Source organism: Choristoneura fumiferana, chromosome 13 (assembly GCF_025370935.1).
Source record: "Choristoneura fumiferana chromosome 13, NRCan_CFum_1, whole genome shotgun sequence".
Taxonomy (NCBI): domain Eukaryota; kingdom Metazoa; phylum Arthropoda; class Insecta; order Lepidoptera; family Tortricidae; genus Choristoneura; species Choristoneura fumiferana.
The window spans coordinates 9871589-9879004 of record NC_133484.1 but is presented as its reverse complement, the minus strand read 5'-3'; positions in this window follow the sequence as shown (position 1 = coordinate 9879004).

Sequence of the window (7416 nt, the reverse complement as noted above, 5' to 3'; positions counted from 1 at the left end):
TGAAATTGCTATCAACACGAAAAAAAAACACTCCCGATACATATACTTACTCCTAAAAATAATTTAGCCCTGCCTATTTATTTTCCTTTGCATTAAGAATACCTCTTTGGATGTTTACTTAGTTCCGTGTAGTTTAAGTAAGTTAAGCCTTTATTAATAACCTTCAGGCTCTTAAAACATGAAATTTAGATCCTAGAAAGTAGCAGACTCGTTTGTTAGACATATTCCTGGTTTTAATTGCGTGTGATGTCTAAGCCGTGTGTGTGCTCTTTTCTAAATTGTAACATGTACGAGTATAAGTAATAAGCTTACTCATTGACTTTGTGAGAAGAAATTACTAAGGCTTGAAACTGGTAGTTTTTATTTAAATATTAGCAAAGCGGTAGGTACTTACGAGTTTTGCCATTAAAGTAGAACCAGAACTTGAAACCGATACCAACAAAACTGGTATCAAAGCGGAATATACTGTTATTTTTGTACCTATTTCAAGCTCTGAATGTTGCTTTTAGCGGTTAATTACTCCTAAGCAGGCACAGCTACAGCGTGTTTTAATTCCCATGTTTAACATTAAAACTAGTTATCAAAAAATTTCAGCTCTTGCGAATATTTCAGGTGAAAACAGTTAAAGAAATAATTATTCAAATTGGCACAGATCGTAGCGAGATTCCGGCGACCGGAATACATTCCGAAGTTAAACTTCAAAGTGTGGTAACATGCAATGTTTAAGTACGCTAATGTGCCGGCTTGGAATAGCGGCTGATTCCTGAGTGTGTCGTACTGTACAAATCATATGCAGAGAAGTTACAATGGCGGCTGAGGCTCGAACTTTAAGCATATAATCCTACTAATATTATAAATGCGAAAGCTTGTCAGTGTGTGTGTCTTATAATTTTTTTCACGCTAAAATGGCTAGACTAATTTCGCTGTAATTGGATAATATAGACAGAGTGAAACTCAAATAATCTGGAATTCGAAACGGGTGTTCTTCACACAACGTTTACAAACACCATGTATTTTTTAGTTAATAGTCATGGGAATCTAGTAAAATCACAGTATCAATTTAAATAAATCTATTAGATAGAACGTGAGCTAAGTTCGGATTTTTAATAGTTCAACAAAATAATTGTACGATCAGAATTGTAAATATAAAGTTTTTTCAAAGTTTTAGTCGCTAAAAAGTAGTGATGTTCATCTGATAGAACATGTTCTTAAATATATAAACACACACACACACACACACACACACACACACACACACACAACATGCTTTATCAGATGAACAGGCACTTAATGTTATTTAGGTCTTATTTTACTTGTATGCCAGCATATTATTAGAGATGATGGTATTTTTAGTTATATTTTTCAATAATGATACTTTTTTAAAATAAATAATATTATCAATCAAGTGCCTTCAATCCACAGATCAAAATTATTTACTCCTTACTTGACATCCTGTATATTTTTATTTTATCTCCGTTTCAAGTCTGTACCTATCTAGATAAATCAGTCTAGTTTCACGTATTTACTTTCCTTTTTTTTCATTCAATAATCCTAGGTCTGATGGAATTGTCCAAACACTTGAAATAAAAAATAAAAAACGATTGCAAATATTTGAACTACTTATATCAAGATAAAAACATTTGAAATACCTACCCTGACGGTGAAAAATAGCGGATGTGTATAGTTATATTACAAATGAGTTCCAAAGATTGTCAAACATACTTACATAGATAAACATGAAAGATCCACAGTCCTACATTGAACAAACATTTATATTTATCACACAAATATTTGTTCTGGGCCAAAACCGCGACTCTGCGCTAGACGGGACAGCGGAAGAACGGGATAAATTAAATTAAATAAATAGAACTAACTGCTGCATACAGCAGTTTCTATAGAAAACTCGTTAATTAGTATTATTTTTAACTTTTAAATGTTAAACTACAATACAAACTACAATAAAAAATATATCTTTTTTTTCTTCACCTCATCACAGTTGAGTTAAATATACACAAAAAAAATAAAACAATAATTGCGATTTTGGAACGGAAATTGTAATTTAGGAGGTTTATTATTCTTGATTTACTAAACGCTCATTTACTGATAATTTAATAAGTTTTGTAACAATTAGTATTAATATATCAAAAAATACAATCTAGGGCTCTTCAAGGCTAGAGTGAATAGGATGTTACTGAACCAGTGAGTTACGCCTTTGGCCTCATCTGCACTTTACATAAGGTGAGATAAAAAGGGGCCAATCACGATCAGTTTTATGTATACCGGGTGTGGCCTGTAATACGAGCAAAAAATTAAAACATAGATCGTCCTCGTCAAACTGAACAGCATTAGTTCAGCAACTTTTAAAAATAATGGAGTCTTTGAATCTTCCTTTTTTCATACAAATTAAATACTGCTATCAATGTACGCCATTCTAGAACACAACTGACGCCGCCTGTCACATTGCAAACATGAAGCATTTTGCTTTACATTGCTTCTTCGAATAAACTTAAAAGTGTAATAAAAATTAAAATAATAATTTATTTATTAAAAAATCAAAATTAAAAGAATAATAATAAATAACACTAAAAAAACAGTTATACAATAAAATAAATCAAAATGTCAAAAATCTAAAAAAAAAGAAAAAATAAATTATATAATAAAGTAAAATTAATTATTTAAAAACTAATTATTTTTAAATGTCGCTGAACTAATGTTGTTCAGTTTGATGATTATGACCTATGTTCATTATTTGCTCATATTACAGGCCACGCCCGGTATATATATTTTTATCTGATCTTAAACTGTATTTTTAGCTTTGTCGTCCAAATTAAATATTCGTGCCTATTAGATTTCAAATCAATCCGATCACTAGAAGTAAGTTCAACTTCCAGATTTTGACATTGTATGTTTAATAAAAGCCTGTAAAAAGTTTCTCTCTAGCATTTTTATTTATTTTATTTTATTTATTTATTTATTTATTGTATACATGTAACATAAGCTCTTAAAGTTAACATGAACCCTGGTAGGGTATAGCATTTGTTTTTATAATTGTTATTATCTATTTACGATTTTAAAATCTTTTATTTCACAATATCTAATTTCTGTACCTATATTAATTAATTAATCCTACAATAACTTAACTTAATAAATTAACATCAAATATCACTTGAGATCAGAATATCGTCTCAATTAAAGAGTGTTTACATCTTGTAGCAAAATTTTAGTCATTATAAGTACTCGAATGTATATTATAATGTTATTTCTAACATTAGGTAACTTTAGCATAGCTAGATTATATCCATCTGGAAGCTGCCACCTCAATTTACTGAACCACAATTAGCTATGGCGTAATAGCGAGCGAAACGACTAAATTCTCAAAACGTTGATTTCCATCCGGATTTCTAGGATACTCGTAATTGTATTTTTTTTTTGAGTGTGCTGTGTGTTGCATATTCAGTATCAGACCGCAGGTGGACCATTTAGTTTCAATTGCAGTGGAAAAATAACATGCTGATTAGGTACGTGATCTGTCTATAACATTATCCCACACTCAAAAGAAAAACCGGCCAAGAGCGTGTCGGACACGCCCGAAATAGTGTTCCATAACCATTAAGAAAAAATTAAGTAATATTTTTCTAAGGATTTCGTATTACCTAAACTTGGAAGATTCCGTATAAAATACGAAATCCTTAAAAATATTACTTATTTTTTCGTAATGGCTACGGAACCCTATTTTGGGCGTGTCTGACACGCTCTTGGCCGGGTTTTTTACAGTATGGGAAGTAACAGTGTAACATCTGAACTGACCACGTAGCATGATGTTTATTACGGAATTGGAAATTTCAAAAAATATCTTACAATATTATAAAAAACACTATTTAACGATAATAATAGTAACAAATATAGTGATGTTCATAAATAGTAGCTACTTAATTTACTGTAAATTAGTTTGAACACAGTTTCATAAATTAAATAATCACCAAGCCAATTCTTCGAAGATGAAGTCGCGGAAACAACTAGTACGGTTCTATTGTAGGTATATATTTCTAATCCCTATCTATTTCATTTCATTTCATATTGGCTCTTGAAATGCTTCTCTGTGACAGACACAAAGACGGGTAGCATAGCGACAATAACATTATATATATGACTGTCTGTCACCCTTTGGGTAGGAAACCAACTAAAACCCATCTCTAAATAAATACCAAAAACTTCTGTTCGTTGGTTTATTTATTGTTAAAAATTTATTCTAGCTGTCCTAATTTTTACGGGATTAGCTTAATGTTAAAATTCACATGAATTTACACACTTTAATTGCAAGTTAGTTCTGCTACACGCTACTAGCAATGCTTTGGACACCTGCCTTAGACCGCAATGAACTATGAACAAAGCACTCTAGCGTGAAGCATTACCCTTTATAGCCAAGTGAAGTCTAAACCTGAAAAGGCAAACAGCTTCGAGAACCTGACGCGGCGACGTGGCTATAAAAAATGTGGACTGTGTGAGATCCCTGGCTATTAATAAATTAGGTCAGTAAAGCTCGTAAATCTAAGGATTCTTTCATATTTCTATTTTTATTACAATATTTTCTTTTATCCCATCTCTCTAGTTTGTTAAACATTTACCAATACCTTCCTTTGTACCATTTTTAGGGTTCCATGTCTGTCCGTCTGTCTGTCTGTTATTACGTCCGCGGCTAAGCTCAAGACCGTAGTACCTACTAGAAAGCTGTAATTTGTAATTTTTTGTATAAGTCACGCGGACAAAGTAGTATAAAAACAATAACAAGAATTGTTAGTAATCTACACACATTTATATTTATATTATTATAACTATATGTAGATACTTGTAAGGTCTTTTTGTAAATTGTGGGGTAGATCAGTGTTTCGAATGTTATCTGTCGAATATTCACATGAAAAATATATGTAAAAAATGTACTAAAATTGGTAAAATTAAAAAAAAGTTACTACACGTAAAAGTATAAACTTTAGAACCTGAACGTATACTTTCTCGTAAGTAAGTTTGCTTGAGAATTATTAGTAGTTTACGAGTAAATAGCAGCCTAAGGTATAAAATATACCTAAACTTGGAAGATTCCGTATAAAATACGAAATCCTTAGAAAAATATTACTTAATTTTTTCGTAATGGCTACGGAACCCTATTTTGGGCGTGTCCGACACGCTCTTGGCCGGGTTTTTTTACAGTAGTGGGAAGTAGACAGTGTAACATCTGAACTGACCACGTAGCGTGATTTTATTAAAGAAAAAAAATCTCAAAAAATATCTTACAATATTACGAAAAACATTATTGATACGATAATAATATAACATAAAAGTATGTGATGTTCATAAAATAGTAGCTACTCCCTATAATTTACTGTAAATTAATGTTTGAACACAGTTTCATAAATTTAAATAATCACCCAAACCAATTCTTCGAAGATAAGTCGGGGAACAACTATTACGGTTCTTGTCCAAACTATTTAATCCCTTTCATTTGATTTTGAATACTTCGTTGTGACAGAGTGTGAATAGGCACATAGCGGAAGCAAAAACATAACATATATATACGACTGTCTGTCACCCTTTGGGGGCCTAACCCTAACAAAACCATCTCTATAATTACCACAAAACTTCTGTTCGTTGGTTTTATTTATTGTTAAAAAGTATTCTAGGCTGTCCTAATTTTTACGGGATTACCTAATGTTAAATTTCACATGAATTTACACACTTTAATTGCAAGTTAGTTCTGCTACACGCTACTAGCAATGCTTTGGACACCTGCCTTAGACCGCAATGAACTATGAACAAAGCACTCTAGCGTGAAGCATTACCTTTATAGCCAAGTGAAGTCTAAACCTGAAAAGGCAAACAGCTTCGAGAACCTGACGCGGCGACGTGGCTATAAAAAAATGTGGACTGTGTGAGATCCCTGGCTATTAATAAATTAGGTCAGTAAAGCTCGTAAATCTAAGGAATTCTTTCATATTTCTATTTTTATTACAATATTTCTTTTATCCCATCTCTCTAGTTTGTTAAACATTTACCAATACCTTCCTTTGTACTATTTTTAGGGTTCCATGTCTGTCCGTCTGTCTGTCTGTTTGTCCGTCCGCGGCTAAGCTCAGAGACCGTTAGTACCTACTAGAAAGCTGTAATTTGTAATTTTTTGTATAAGTCACGCGGACAAAGTAGTAAAATAAACAATAACAAGAATTGTTAGGGTACCTCCCATAGACGTAAAATGAGGGTATTTTTTTTCTCGAATAACCCTATAGTGTGGGTATCGTTGCATAGGTCTTTTAAACCATTGTGGGGTTGCATCGACGATTTTTCGAATCAGTTATCTGTTTGCGAAATATTCTGTTCTGTCTTGGGAAGTATAATCAACTTTACAAGGAAAAATATAACGGGTAAGATTGCTTGAGAATTATTAGTAGTTTAAGAGTAAATGGCAACCTGAGGTATAAAATATACCTAAACTTGGAAGATTTCGTACACAATGCGAAATCCTTAGAAAAACATTAAGTACTTGATTTTTTCGTAATGGCTACGGAACCCTATCTTGGGCGTGTCCAACACGCTCTTGGCCGTTTTGTTTTGTAAGTCAACGACGTGTTGTTTGTACTGTATCTATTTTTAAGTTAATTTTATTAAAGATAAAATAAATCTGAAAGTACCAATCAATAGGTACGAGTATAATACAGGGTCGATATTTTTCGTATAAGCATGAAAAGTATTGTCGGCCATTGAAACTCTGTGGCACTAAAAGTGTTTTTTGTTCAAAAGTAAAAAAAAACACATTTGTTTGCTACATAAAACAGGAGCCCTATTAAATAGATAATTAGTTGATAACGTCATGTGGTTCTGCTATTGGCCGCCTTGATTACTCCAAACCGTGATTTAAACACCTTAGCGAGTTGAAATTAAGTGAATACTTATACAGTTTAAGTAAGACATGTAGTGTAGAATAATGGCAACACTGGAGCGGAAGCGGAAAAACGAAACGACTAGTATTTACGAGCAGTACATCCGCCCACTGGACCGCCCGCGCCTACACGCGTTCTGGACAAAACCGAACCTCTCATAATTTGAGCTCATTCAATCAGACTCCTTTTCATTGTGATATCAAGAGCAGAATTCTATTTACACGCAGGATCCGTGTTCTGAATATAAAAAGGAATGGGATATTTTTATATTTATTTCTACGCTAATTTTTTCATTTTTAAAATTACTTGTATATTACAATCATTTTTATACTATCTCGTACAATAGGCTTAGTTAGAACTCCGATTGTGTCTTAATCAGCTCACCAAGCCGAAATAGAAACAAATCATTATGTTTTATGTTACCCGTTTGTAAACAAATCAACCCAATTGAGGTACGCTGAACTATTATCTGAATTTCATTATTTAA